The sequence below is a fragment of the Ips typographus genome, linkage group LG4, assembly GCF_016097725.1.
Source record: "Ips typographus isolate SLU linkage group LG4, UJ_Ityp_2.0, whole genome shotgun sequence".
In the NCBI taxonomy this organism is placed as follows: Eukaryota; Metazoa; Arthropoda; class Insecta; order Coleoptera; family Curculionidae; genus Ips; species Ips typographus.
Window position 1 is genome coordinate 5,211,711 of NC_138425.1, and position 16,068 is coordinate 5,227,778.

Below are 16,068 nucleotides of genomic sequence, written 5' to 3' on the forward strand. Positions count from 1 at the left end.
AACCCTGTATTTTGCCATATTCTTCACGAAACACCCCGTAGGTATTTTCTATCATCAATTCAACATGAATTATGGTTTCCCAGATATGAGTTTTGCAACTTTCGATTTGCTAACGAAATCTCATACGTGACTGGTTTTTAAATGCTGCTGCTTGTACACACAATTTTAATTTACTTCTCCCCGCAATATTTTCAACGGCAATAGAAGAAATTGTCCAGCAAAACGTCAAAATAAATCAGCCGATAAAATCGGAACCGAAAAGTAGGGATGCGCATTTAGAGCAACAAACCGGGGTCAGCGAAACGTGAATATTCGAAAAAATACGTTTAGACTGTATATGGATGAACTACTTTGAAACAATCAAAATGTGTTATATTAAATAATGATGATAATGATGCCTTATACTTATTTTTCCTTAAAAATTGAGTGCAGTAGCAGTAAAAAAATTTGGTTGATAAGTTAAGTTTGTTGGACTGCACTGACTTGAGCCCCAAAGGCAAAGTAAACATGTACAAAACGAAATAAACGGTACCCCTGTCCCCCCATTTTTCTGCACCCCTGTTTCCAGGACGGCATTTATGTGGACGAATAAATCAGGGGTGCTTCTGCTGAATTTATAGCCGAGATAAAGTCAGCCTGAATCGGGAGCTTTTTATAGTTTGGCTGGGCCGTGAAATGTAGATGCTCTCCACCCCAAATACCCCCAGTAAACTCTCGATCCCCCTTTTGAATTACGAGAAGATATGATTTTGAACTGCGAATCATGTAAATTGCATCTTAAAATTGCTTTTTGATATCCAGTTTTCTACCAGAAAACATGTAATTAATCGAATATAGCTAAATAAAAAAAGGGTCAATTTTAGGTTCAAGAGCCCGTTTTCATAATTTGCAAAAAGTAAAAAAAGGGATAGAGAATTTCGTCCGGTCTTGTCCACCACTATCTAAAATCGCGATATTTAAAATTCCACCGTAGAAATTAGTTTATTGGCCTTTATTGTTGGAGATTTGTTCTTCAGTTAGCGCTAATCCTGGGGGTATTCATGACCGCACCATAATGAGACACCGTGCTATAAAAGATCATTCCTGGAGATAACCGAGCAGAATTTTTAAAATCACCTCGGTATTTTTCCAAGAATAATGGCAAGGCGAGTATATGAAAGTATTAACTTTGGATGGTCTTCAGTTGCCACACACTAACGACATTTAGATTTCACCGTTATGTCAACTTAAATTTTACATTTTATTTGTATACTTTAAACCTTTTACGTATAGCGTTTAACGTATCTGTTAAAGGAAATAAAGATGTTTGGATGTTAATTTCATTAACATGGGATTTCTTACTTAAAAAGTTATTTCACCTTTATGACCCCTTACGGTTTTATGAGTCTCGATATAGATGTTTGCTTGTTGGTCGTTTAAGATATTAGGGTTTATTTTCTAAAATCTGTGAAAGAAAAGGTTACAGTGATGTCAAAATCTGATTTCATTCAGGAATGCAACCACTCTGCTCACAACTTTTACGTATCATGAACTTAAACATTTTAGCATGAGAACCAATAGAGTTTAGACATTCCCTAACCAAACCACAAACATCACTGCATTCATATTGTAGAGTTTAAAATCACAGTTCAAACCAGATTGAATGGCGGTTACATCATTATTTGTTTTTTGTCATATGAAAGTACAGTTTGACCAAAGTTTAACCTGTTACAGTCACATGTGTAATTTCTGTTTTGTTAGCGTTTTTCACTTGCAGGTTTATCGTAAAATTAGTGGATTTGTAGTGTCATTGAACTGGTGATACTACACTAAATATGCAAATGGACAACGCCTTTTGTAGTAACTGACTAAACTAAATTAAAGAAAAAACTGCATAAGCCAACTGTTATGAACAACTCTACATTATATCTTCGAAAAATGAAACTAAATTCCGAAAATTTGTCATAATTTTCAAAAGTCCATGCCAACCAAAGTGGCAAGAAAAAACGTTTATTTGTTAATTATCATTTAGAGGCATTTGGCAATTATCAAAGCATTCTAGGTGCATCTGGCTTTTATACTGATGAATTTTAGAGAGAAAATTTTAAGGTAGAGATTTTTACCAGATGTTTGGAAGTCTATGGATGGCAATATTAAAAATTTCTTTTGTCTGTGTGTGGTTTATCATCCTAAATTTCATCTTTCAAATTATTGTTTAATCTTCTTGTCATTTTCTTTATGCTTTCTTTTATTTAGTTTTAAACAAGAAAACCACGACCAAAAAGGGTAAAGAATTCAACACCTAAGTAAAAATTTGACATGTACCTGCTTCAACAAGTGAGAATTTTTGTTTTGTTTTATTTGGAGGCATGTTTTTTTCATAGTGGGTTTTCTCCAGCTAACTTTTTCGGAGTACTTTTAGATTGTTTATATTGATGTTTTATCCAGATTTCCTGTCTTGATTTCTTTTTTTTCTTTCAAAGCTATTATCTTCGTCTTTACTCCTTTTTGTTCTTTTAGACATTCTTTTTGTTCGATCCTCTCTTATTTGAATTCCTATCGAAATTTGTTTGTGTGGATGAGATGCAACGTTGCTTTTTACTGTAACACTGTAATGACATAAACATTAGTCATTTTTATTTTTTGTTAGAAGAAAAAGTTAAAAACTTTATTCTAAATGTGTCTGACAAACACTAATAATAACACTTTATCCGATTTTACACTTGACAATGGAAAAATATTTGAAAAGAACAAATGTATTTATTAGGCAGATTATAAAGGCAAACGGCTTTTTAACCTCGGGGCGCCACATATACATATTATCCCCATTACACCAACGGGGGGAATGGGAAAATAAAAATTCCGCGCCACGATAATATTTTTCTGCATATGAGTTATCTCGACCCGTCTCTGAAGTGTACCGATGCTACCGCCACCAAAACGGTAGTCTCTTTTATCGGACCGATATTATTTTCGCCGCTGTTTAGATAAGGCTCCCCGATGCTGGAAAAATAAATTGCCCTCCACGGAAAATAGCGAAACTTTCCCAAGAATGAAAACGCTTGCTCTATTGTGGCCAAAAACACACTCCGCGACATAAATTCGTTCCCGTGATTTATTTCGGCAGAGATTGCGAATGAATATGTAATTAGCGATGTTTCATTTCAGCTTTTGTGTTAAGTTTTATGATTCTCCCTAAAAACGTTTTGAGGTTTCAAGGAAGGGTGAAGTCTTTTCTCCTTTGTAATAAATATTTAACACTAGATATCCATTAAGACTGTTTCGGTAATTATAGTCTATTTTTGCTGAATCATCTTGGTTTCTTAGGGTTAGGTAATAACATAACGGGTCACAATGAGACGGAACCACATTTTTTTGGTGGCGCCTCGTCCATTTTATAATGGCAGTCGAATCTTGACATGTATTTGTTTAAATATTTGCTTAAAATAAACATAATATACAGGTAGGTTTCTATGATAAGAAGAGAGAACTATGACAGAGCAAGATAATCATACTTTGTAACATGTGTCAATGTGTCAAAACGGATGTGTGAATAAGAAACTCGGAAATCTCAAATTACGTCACATCCATTTTTAAAAGGTTTTCAATAGCATTTAGTTTAAAAGTTTATGGAAGTTTCAAAATGGTCCTAGAGGCTTTTGGAAATTTAAAACAGTTACTTGTAGTGGGCTCTGACAGTTTTTAGAAGTTTCTCAGTAGCATTTAGTCATCTATGACACTTTCAAAATTGTTCTAGAGGCCTCTGGCAATTTAAAACAATTCTAGGAAAATTTTAAACACTTGTATAACCCTCTGGCACTTTTAAGAAGGTTTTCAGTAGCATTTAGAGCTCTCTGACATTTTCAACATTGTTTTGGAGGCTCTGACAATTGAAAACAGCTATGGGAAGGTTTTTAGACACCTGTATAGGGCTTTGACACTTTTTATAAGATTTTCAGTGGCATTTAGTGGTCTCTAACACTTTCAAAATAGTTCTAGAAACCTCTGGCAATTTAAAACCACTTATAGAACCCTCTGGCACTTTTAAGAAGGTTCTCATTAGCATTTAGTGGTTTCTGACACTTTGAAAATTGTTCTACAGACCTCTGGCAAGTTAAAACATTTGTTGGAAAGTTTAAAACATTTGTAGATGCCTCTAGAACTTTTTCGGATTTTCAGTAGGATTTAGAGGTTTATGAAACTTTCAAAATAGTCCTAGAGGCCTCTGACAATTTAAAACAGTTCTTGGAAAGCTTTAAACACTTGTAGACCCCTCTGACACTTTTTAAAAAGGTTTCAATAGCATTTAGAAGAGGTCTATGGAACTTTTAAAATGGTCCTGAAGGCCTCTGGAAGTTTAAAACCACTACTTGAGGGTTTAAGAAACTTGTAGAGGTTTAGCGGTCTCTAACATTTTCAAAACAGTTCTAGAAACCTCTGAAAATTTAAAACAGTTATGTGAAAGTTTGACTTGTAAAACCTCTGACACCTTTAAGAAGGTTGTCATTAGTATGTAGTCGTCTCTGATAGTTTCAAAATTGTTCTAGAGGCCTCTGGAAGCTAAAAGCAATTCTTGGAGAGTATAAAACACTTGTAGAACCCTCTGGCACTTTTATGTTATAAAACACATATTCTTATTCGATCTTTGTCTAGTGAAATGAGATAAGGGATGTGACACAACAGAAGTCACTAAACAGTGCTTAGTTATTTCTCTTTTAAGTTTCTGTAATATCTAATTTTGAAATTTGCATATCTGTATAAATTGTAGAAGCAAATTGGTGATCATCTAAGCTAAATTATGAATACTGTTCAAAAAACGTTATGGTGTAAATTCTAAATTGGACTTGCATATTTGCGTTATCTTAATACTTAAAATATTTTAAAACTAGAAGACGAAAAGTGTTGATTAACCTGTCTTCTCTACTGTCAACCGTCTGATCGGAAATAGTAGATAAATGTCCTTAATGTCTAGCAAACTATTATCGCGCAATAAATCTAAAGTTTAGTCAGTTTATTTTCGCCATAAAATCCCATCCTGCAGTCTGCATTTTTTCCAAATCATATATCAAACAACTTTTAAACGTCTTATCGACGAAGAATTTAAGAAGTAGTTAAAAACATTTAAGTCCCGAGTGTACTGAACGTTATATACACAGCCCCAGGAGTATGTTTTAAAAGTTACCGCCATAAATTGTCCCGCAGCGATCCGGGGATCTTTTCTTATCAGTCCGGGCTCTTCTTAGACCAGTGGCCCCCTCCTTTCGCATTGCAAACTTTCAGTTCGCCAGAGCTAAACTTCCTTTCCCAAAGGCTTTCTTCTACATTTCACTGCAAAGAGCAAATCCTCAAGAGATATCTAATTTCCAGAAGCATAGAGTTGAAATGCATGGCTTTTTATGTTCTGAATTTTTTACTAAAATTGTGTTAACACATTGGTAAACGTAAGTGAAATCAAAACTCAGAGTCGATCTCCACAAATATTTATTAAAAAGGTTGTTAATTGCCTAACATGTTTCGGGTGTATTCAGACACCCATCTTCAGAGGCTTAACTAGATCACTAGTCTGCTGACTGTCATTCTAAAAGGGGGGACAGTTGAACCCAAATGTACCAAGGTGGTTTTTTATTCTGCACGGGGGAAAAAACCTTGATCAAAAACCCAGTTCTGGTACAGAGGTGACAGGTTGCTCCATTTTTTATTCTCGAAGGGGAAAAAAACTTAATCAAAACCCAGTGTTGATGTCAAAAAGTGAAGTTACTAGCTCGGTTTTTTATTCTTTAAGGGGGAAAAAACTTAATCAAAACCCGAAGAAGTTGAATGATGTAAAAACTGCATGTCTGAGGAGACCAAATGGACACGAAAGGGACGTCACACAACAAAAAACCGCGGTGGACACTCACAGGTTCAACATTTAACAGATTAAAATGAGGGCGACTTTCCCTTTGTCACTGTGGAGGTTGCAGAGGAGTGCCACTCCATGTCCTGCTGCACCCAAGCCATGTTGCCCTGCACGGTCACACCTCCACAGTGACAAAGGGAAAGTCGCCCTCATTTTAATCTGTTAAATGTTGAACCTGTGAGTGTCCACCGCGGTTTTTTGTTGTGTGACGTCCCTTTCGTGTCCATTTGGTCTCCTCAGACATGCAGTTTTTACATCATTCAACTTCTTCGGGTTTTGATTAAGTTTTTTCCCCTTCGAGAATAAAAAACGGAGCAACCTGTCACCTCTGTACCAGAACTGGGTTTTTGATCAAGGTTTTTTCCCCCGTGCAGAATAAAAAACCACCTTGGTACATTTGGGTTCAACTGTCCCCCCTTTTAGAATGACAGTCAGCAGACTAGTGATCTAGTTAAGCCTCTGAAGATGGGTGTCTGAATACACCCGAAACATGTTAGGCAATTAACAACCTTTTTAATAAATATTTGTGGAGATCGACTCTGAGTTTTGATTTCACTTACACTCACTACTCCACTGTGTGCATATGGACTACTACTTTTCGATACATTGGTAAACGTTGCAACATTTGGAACTGTCAGTGACAATTAATCAGGAAATCTGTTCATATTCGTAACGCTATGATTTGCTGTATGACAATCTCTGGTTCAGTCGAGGCTTCGGTAATCTTACATGGCCCATTTGTCACAATTTCCATAATTCAGCTAATCCAATATAGCGGTATGTGAGTCTCAAATGAATTACTAATTAATTAACGATACTCGTCCGATTAGATAAAGCAATATTACTGGCGTATGCTAATTCCTTGTAAATCACTCGATATGATTTTATCAGGTCTATGAATGGTAATTGTTTTGCCCCATCACAACCACTGATAATGTAATATTCCCACAGGTAATGATCACAAAAAACGAGCCAATATTACCCCGTAAAGATAAAGAATGTTTATGTTCAATATCGGGTAAAAACATTTTTTTTACATAAACTCGGTAAACCAATAATTGCTTCAAAGTTCAAAGCGCACTATAGTCTGCTTTCTACGTTCATTCTTTCTGCCGGGTGCACTCTATCCAGTTTATCAAATATAATCATCTCGGTTATCGTCTAGATACATCTGTTTGGCCTTAGATAACGCCGAGATGGAGATGTCAAATGCATGGTTTTGCTTTTCAAAACATGTTGGGTTGTGGGTCTTTTATTTTTCTAAAAGATTTTTTTTAGGCTTTCGTAGTAGTAGTTTGTAATATGTTTAACTGTCCAAAGAGTCCTTTTCCTATGATTATATTATATTATATTAACTATTCAAGTTATTGATTTGGAATCTAAAAACTTAAAAACTAAATGGGATTTAGAGATCAACTTAATTAATTTGGGCAACAAAAATGAGTCAAATTTAATCTTTGCAAATATGAAATTTTAAGTAATAAAACTATTAACTTCAATAATTTTGACATTAAAACAATCAACTTCGTCAATAGAAAAGTGAATTTCACATTTTCTTTCTATTGCTATTAATTTTATAAATTTACACACTAAAATTAGTACATTTCATCATCCATGAGTTTGGTCATTACTCATGTGATTTATGAAATTTATTGCTTTATTGTAAGTTTTATTATTTTTACATACTTTGAAATTTAATAGCTATTTATGTACCAAGGGCGTTAGAGAGAACATAATGTCCTGAAGACCGAAAAAGCCAGAGGGCCTATGGCTCGAGGGATAGTTTTCGGCCTGATTATACTCTTCCTAACGCCTGCTTGTTTTATATTTTATGTTTTACCTAATTCAGCATTATTAGCATAATTTTGGAAGTTTATCAGTTTACATCCTACTAATAAAAATAGTAAATTTCGTCATTTTGAGTGTGTTACTTTCAGTAACTCAAACAAATACGAACCTTGTTTGCAAAACATCTGGTAATGCAAAATTTTAAGAAAGTATGTAGTTAGCTACTTGCTTATTTACTACAAATTAAACTTATTCTACATACAGTTTATTCAAACTCAAAAGTTTCTATACAGTATCAATTATACATATAAGCCACACTATATTGACCAGTAGTTTACAAACAGGTTTTTCCACAAGTTAAACATTCAGCAAATTTCCAAATTTATTTAATAAATTTGTATTATAAAATATTTGAAAACCAAATAAATTTGCTCATAAACATAATAACTTCCTCATAGAGTGCGGGAGTTAATATTAACTTATATCTTCAATTGAGCCCAGCAAAAAGTAAAAACCTTCACGTTTTTTATTATTTTTAAAAAACAGCACTAACAAAATGTTAGTGTTTTTGATAAAGAAAATCAGAGTTGTGCAATTATTCTAGTGTATTGTTAATAACACTGTGATTCCAACCTATGAATCAAGAAGAATGTATCAAAAATGTCTTCCTCCGATTCAGGTATTAAGTTTTTTAAACGCTAATGGCCAGTGGCAGGACCCAGCTTATAATTTCTGACAGCTAATTAATGTTCGTAAAAGAAGCAGAAGTTTGCTTTTCTCCCTCATCCGTATTGACATTTTAAAAACTCGTTATTGAAACGTCAATTAATCTAAGATGCGATGTGACAATGGCTCAGGATGATGGATTTTCAGAAAGAGTGAACCAATTATTTTTTAGGAGCTATCCACCTCCGGCTTATCTGATGCTTGAGCATAATCCTTAAACTTAACTACCGAATGCGTTTGTAATGATTAAGTAGCGACCCGATAATATTTCCTTGTCAAGCCGATGGTCTGTTTTATGTTTTTGATAAATGATATTAATTTCTATTTGCGTAAAGGAGGCGAGATGCCATCTCTGAAATCCCGCTTCCTACTGGAAACGGGAGCAGTTTAACAACGATCACTTTCTTGATAACCTTTAACTGGGAATGCATTCGAGTTTAGAAAAAATTATTACTAATGAAGACACACTTAATGAGCCTTATGAAAACTTTAACCTTGTGCGACATTTGGAGACCACCTACATAACGCGAGCTCAGATTTAAATTATAATTGCCGAAAGGTCGTAAAAGGGTTACACATAATTATATCCCTAATTAGGTGTAGCCATAAGTCAGAAGAGCGGCACAGATTTCGGTGTAAAATGCAGGATGTCATTAACACAGAGAGCAAATCCAGAAAAAGGGCAAAAACTACTGTCAGACATATCCTCCCTCTTAATTAAACTAGTCCTAATAACTGCAACCAAAATCTTTATTCTTAATAGATTGACATTTATTACTCACTTTTAAACTGTTCTCAGTTCTATATTTCATCAAACAATCATCTTTGTACTATATTAGTCTTTGTCGATTAACTTTCGCCAAATAAAGCGTTTCTCACTGGGGATAAACTCTATTCCAATCCAAATCCCTAGGGGATATTTGCGGTTACGACTACGCAACTCCACCACCAAACACGGACGATGTTGTTAACAGATGTGACTTATATTGTTATTTAGATAAAGAATCTCCTATTACCGAATTTTATTATCCGGTAAATGAGGAGTGAAACAACTTGGCCGCAGCCAATATCGCCTCATAAATTAGAGGGGCGAAACGTTGAGATAAAAGACTTGTCAGGGCTTTATCTATCCAACAGATGCTAGTAATATCAAATTGCCATTTAGAAAAAATAAGCGTAATGACACAATTGACAGTGAAAATTCGTCTAAACAGTGTGGCTCAAAATAATCGATAGATGTTAATCAAAGATGCGATTGTACTTTTTGTAGTTTGTGATTGGTCAAAAAAAGCAGCATATTTGAACACTACTCACTGCTGATTTTGACCCAAGGGCTGCACACGTAGACTGTTAAGAGTTATTTGACAGTTTACCTAGTAAGTTGCATAGTAATTTAATTTGAAAACTATTTCGAGGTTAGCAATTTACTTCACATTTTTGGGGTGCGTCTGTACAATTTACACCATTCCAAAGTTGCCATTGGGTCGTTGTTGTATGGAAATGATAATATAAGAGTATTTGGTCAACTATTCAACGAAGGACATTTGGGCAAAAGACTTTGGTTATTTGAGAACTATAAAGCAAAAAATAGTCTATAGTTTTCTTAAGCTTCTAATTTAGTTTTTAAGTTTGGATAGTTAAATCAAATGGAAAGGTGTAAAAATCAAAACTGAAAACTACTTAATTATTAAATTTTTTAGTTTCTAGATGGTATTAAAAACTTGAAACAAAATGCATTACAATCTAAAAATAATTTTTCATACAGTTTAAGCTGCACTTTTGAAAAGAAAACACCTTTTTTACTTATCTGAAAATCAGACTTAATTCTATACGTACGTGTAAAAAAAAAACCTTAAATAAATTGATTAATCCTTTACTCAGTTTTGGAAATCTGTGAAATTGCTGAAAGGCTGAAAATAATAGGAATTTAAAAACCCACCTTTCATAAAACTTCTTAACAAGTTTGCAGGATTTTAGCTTCAAATTTTGAATTAATAAAAAGCTGGCTTTTCTACTGGTTTTTAATATGTAAAACACAATTGCAAGCCCAAGATATAAAAGTAAAACTGTTATTTACTTGAGACAAGTCTATTTTTATTCTGGAAACCTAACCACTAAATCTAAAAAGTTTAAAAACTGACACAAATTTTCATATTTATAGTTTGGGCAAACCAAGCTTCAATGTTGTGGAAGTTCAACTGAAAACTGTGAAAACCAAACAAACTGACTTATCACTTATAGCTTTTTACTTAGTTTTGAGAACCCTTTTCAATAAACTTCTTGTCTTAACATTGTTTTGTTTCTTGAAACGTTTTAACAAGCTGATTATTGATTAAATGATATCCCATACAACCATTGCAAAACTGAAATTCCATAGCAAATATTACAAACACTTTATAATACAAATATACCACCCCCCAATCTGGTTGCATTATTTTATAACTACTATCCGATAAGGGTTTAATTGATGGTGTCAACCCTAAATATAGTGCGATTCAAAAGGGCGAGGGTGCGATCCCCGGCGATTGCCTTATCTAAGCGACCAGAAGCACAGATTAAGTCCGTCCTCCCCCCTCTCGCTCCTTCGGACCCTAAAAGGGGGGCCGTGATTTTCTGATACGGCCCCGGAGACTCTTGGGAGATCGAAAATGTTTATACACTGTCCTCCGTCAGTGACTTCCAAGTTTCCATGTAATTTATGATAATCTTGATAGAGTATTAAAGGCGGTATCTGAAACGTTGCAAAGTGTTCACAAACTTTACCATTTCAACGTTAGTAAACTACCAATAGCGTGTTTATTTTATTTTATATTAAAGTCGCTAAAAGCGACATAAGATTTTCAATTCTTCCGTGCTTTATTTCAATATAGTCCAGTGACAACCTGAATGGTTTCAAATTTATCACCAGCAAATTTTTAGCAAGGTGAGTGCAAGGCAAACTAAGCTATTGCTTTATTAAGGCAATTGACTGCACAACTTCCCCGGAGTGAATTACCCTAAATCAGTAGGGGGTTAAATCTCATGACCACCCTCGAAAATCTGTGCACATGAGATTGGTTTTAGGTTTCAGATCGGTTATTAAACCTTATTTAACTGGTTGATTAAGATCAGGAGTGAATTTAAAGTTAATTTGCTACTGAATCACTTTTAATTTATTTATCAGTTAAGTTGGTAGTGCTGATAAAGTGTTAATTTCAACTAAATATCGTAGTTTTTTGCGTAGACATATTATTTACCCATTTATTTTGGATATAATTTCAATACATATTACAAAATTCTGCGTGTCTTTCAAAGTTATCTCTAGAAAAGATGATGGAAGAGATAGAGAAGATGCACTGACGTACGTTATTATTTATTCTTTACTACTGATTTAACTGTAATTAACAACGATATTTTCAAAATTAATTAGTTGACATTCTCCTTTTTACATACATCGTCTATTCTTGTTGACTCCCATATCTCCAACCATTCTTCCAATCCCATATCTTCAACCATTCTTTCATCATTTATTCGTCGCTTCTTTTCCTAACATCCTTTCTATCCTATAACTGCCAATCACCTAAATCCTCATCATTCAGTCCATTTTTCATTACTTGATTTGCTACCGCAATTCCCTCATTCTGCAGAATACTCCAAGCATCCAGACTGTCCATTGTCACTCCTTTGAACAAACATATAAGTTAAGTTTCACATTGATTATAATATCTCATCGTCTTTTTTCTTATTTCTTACAAATTTCACAAACATTTTATTACTTTTTTTCTTTTTGACAGACACTGATCATCAGCAAATACCTGTCCATACACTTCATTTTCTCCATATTTGTTTGCCGTGATTTTGGTCTTATTTCTCTTTTAGTTTTTTCTTCTTCTTCTCGATCCCTGTTTCTTTTTCTCATCTCTCTCAACTTGCGGTTAAGATCTCTTTTTTCTATCTATCGCAGCATTTACTCTGACTTCTACTTCTTAGTATTTTTGTGTTTGTCGTCTTGAACGCCTCCTTCCAAAAGTTGTGCACTCTATCCACCTCTTATTCTTTCTCTTCTACGCTCCTCGTCTGTCTCTTCGATCCAACATTTGGCAACTCTCACCCATAAGCTCCTGCAAGATAATTTAACATATATTTTAATTAATTCTTCTTCTTTTCAGTCAGCTTTAATTTCTCATCAAAGTACTTAATCTGGACAGCTGTACCGTAACAAATACAGATTTTACTACTTTGGAACAAAATAGTCTAGATCAGCAGCATGGGTTGCTTCCTAGTTTTGTTGTAGTCTTAATTATTTTATCATGATTACTGACTATTTTTAGGGTGCAAAAATAGCGCTTTTTTAAAAAACAACAGTGTAGGTACTCTGTTATACAGTGCGTTTTTTTTAACGCGCAACATAGGATTTTACGTGTTAAATTTTTAAGCCCATGTTAGACCATGTTATTTTGGAACTACAAGTATAAAACTTGACGGGTGTGTCTTTAGTACCCTGGAGCTTAAGTAAGTCTACCAATTTGGTCTAAAAAGTGATTTAAAACTGGAAAAAAATCATTTTTTTTTGAAAAGATTTTATCTTTTCATACTCCCTATATGCATTGTTGTTCCTTGTTGTTTTTGATACTGGCAGGGCAGGTAGCAGGAAAAGTGACTTATTTTGACTGCATCACGACCCGACATCTTTTGAACGTCAAAAGGACATTTTATGATTGTTTGGAATATACTGTTTGGCTTCAAACGGAGGTCAATTTGAACAATTCACTTATAAAAATACTTCTTTTGTTCTTAACTTTCTTGATATAAAGTTAATGATCACCCTGTTTTACTTTCTACGCCAAATTTTACCTGCTACCTGCCGTGCCAATATCAAAAACAACAAAGAACAACAATGCATACAGGGAGTATGAAACGATAAAACCTTTTCGAAAAAAGATGATTTTTTGCAAGTTTTTCAACACTTTTTAGGCCGAATTGGTAAATTTACTTAAGCTTCAGGGTACGAAATAGCCACCCGTCAAGTTTTATACTTGTAGTTCCAAAATAACATGGTCTAACATGGGCTTAAAAATTTAACACGTGAAATCCTATGTTGCGCGTTAAAAAAAACGCACTGTATAAGCTGTTACGTATTACCTTATAATTAAACGGATACATCGATGTTCCTGCTCGAAAGCAGGCGGATTACTTAACTATACAAGTACAGCTGACAGAGGAACACATTGAAAATCAATCCGATCCACTCGGTGGTTCATTCAGGGGGGTCGACACTTTAAAAACAAAAAGGTATAAATCGGCTGCACACGCTGCCGGGACGAAAAGACAATGGCGACACATTGTTTCAAGGGTTTTCGGTGTGGAGGAACGAATAAATTGCCAATGAGACCACCGTGCAGGCAGCTGCCAATGTTTTTGTGCAAGAGATACGGCACGCGAATGCCGATATACATTTCATTACCGCTCGGTATTAAGTTTTGAGTGGCGTTCGAGTGTTAACGGAACTGAATAGTTATCATATCTTTTATAAATTAGGGCTTCCGCAGTCTTAAAACTTACAGTCTCAATTGTATACAGTTCCAGTTTAAGGCAACCCTTACAAAATATTACTTTAGTAGTTCAATCAGTTGAAAATAATTGATTATTAAATTCAATTCAGGACCAACCAGTCAAGAAGAGGACCACAATTCCCCCCAGATATTCCCCCCGAGTGGCGAGGATTTTATTCTCAAAATCTGAGTAGAACCTTTCCGTAGTTATCCCGGTGCTAACTAGGCTCTGACTGCACTTTTGGCACTTTCCCCCGCTTTACCCACGCAAAAGGGGGAAAACATCTCCCACTCACCAGAACTCTGGAAACCTTCCGAAAGGGAAAATTCCTGGACTTGTAGCGACTTCCTCTTCCAGACCTATCATTTTGGTCTACAGCGATGGGTGGGTAAAAAGCAGATCTGAGGCCGCAATCTGAGGCCGCATCTGAGCCAAAGAATATTGGCGCGATTATTAAATTGGTTTTTCTTCAACGAAGAATCAAAACGTTGGCCAATTTCCAACCCAACTAAACTACCTAATTTTTGCTCTAAACCTTTTATTTATACAAAAAAAAAATATTAAAATGAGAATTTTGAAACAGCCAAAACGCCTACATGTTGGTCCCGCAGGGTTCTCATTTCAGACAACCTACATCTATGTAATACATATTTTATTTGTATATTCTTCACCGAGCGTATAATGATGCTGCTATGATTTCCAATTTGGAAATCATTACCATTAAAATCAATTTAAATATCACCTCAAATGAGAATATTACTTGATGAACGTAGAGAAGTGTGAACGTAAGAAAAAGAAACTTTTATAATAAACTTATATTTTATCAACTAATCTAAATTTAATAAACTTGTCTGACAATGCACAAAACTGTATATTGTCTCATTCACTTGCATTGTTACCAACCAGTGTGATATCAAGTTACTGCACGAGGCCGGAAGATATACCCCTCGTTAAAATCGGAACTGCTGGTATATCTTTCCATCAAGTTTCAATGCCGTACAATTAGATTCAGCGGTTTCTCTTTCTCATCACTTTTAGGGGTGGCGCATGTAAATTAAACATGTCCAAACCTCAATCGGTATAGCGGTTCGTTTCCGCTATACATTTTTTCCACTCTAAGCGAACATAATGGAGAAAACGTAGACGACGTATGCGAAAAGCCCTTATGCCATCTTATCAGGATAAATATTAGGAATTCAATTACATCCCGCGAGACGGAATCTTATCTGCGCAGAATAGATTGGCACAAACTCTGATTGCGGTTGGGGCAATCCCAAAAGCCCCCGCATCTTATAAAGCAGATGTTGCCAAATTTATGTTTAGTAGTCAACATAAATAAGATTTTTCTTGCAAGCAAGTTTATTCATCTTGATTAATTAATGATTTTTGCCGTCTAATATAAAACGGTAAGTCATACTCTCATAAATTGTGAATATGGGAATTGTCTTCATCTTGGAATCATGATAGGACTACACTACAATATTGCAAAAAATATATGATTAAACAAAAGAAGAGTGAACATAATAAAAGAAAAAATATTATCATTTAAGATATAAAATTTTAAGCAACATTTTGATAAACAAAAAACTAATTGACTTTACTACTGCTGAAAGAACCAGTACTTTCACTTCAGAATAATTTTAATCCCAAATATAAATTCTATACAAACCGTAAAATCAAAAGCTACTATTGGTCAATTCTGTCGTTTCTATAGAAATTATCCTAAAAATAAATTTTTCCGGAGGTCCCTAGTAGTTTTCAAATGCTGAAAATAAGGTTCCCATAAAGGTATTTTCAATGAAGGTTCTGACGCCTGAAGGCATAATAAACAACCTGTTTTAGGAACAATGATAATTGGCATTGCTCAATATTCTTTGATGTTAATTTTAAAATAACAGCAAAATTTAATTTAAATTTATAAAAATTAATACTCTCTGGACCATCTATGTATATCGTTCACATCCAACTAAATATAATCACTAATTACAGTTTAATTGAGTATTACCTGTTCTCAATGGAATGATAGGAAAAAGTATGTTACTACTAAATTTTATAAAGACCTATCAGACTCTCACTTTTTTTACAATTTGTTTAACAAAATTACATTTTTAGTAGTAGTGCAAGTATAAATTTGCTAATACAAT

The 16,068-nt window shown here is 34.4% G+C and overlaps 1 long non-coding RNA gene across 1 annotated transcript; it reads right to left on the bottom strand.

The window, feature by feature from the left end:
* Window positions 1-5,443: 5,443 nt before the first annotated feature.
* On the bottom strand, window positions 5,444-6,113 carry LOC145728415 (uncharacterized). The gene is made up of 2 exons (XR_014178088.1): window positions 5,954-6,113; window positions 5,444-5,679 (listed from the first exon to the last, which is right to left on the bottom strand). It is a non-coding gene; the product is annotated as an uncharacterized LOC145728415 (long non-coding RNA).
* Between the last annotated feature and the right edge of the window lie 9,955 nt (window positions 6,114-16,068).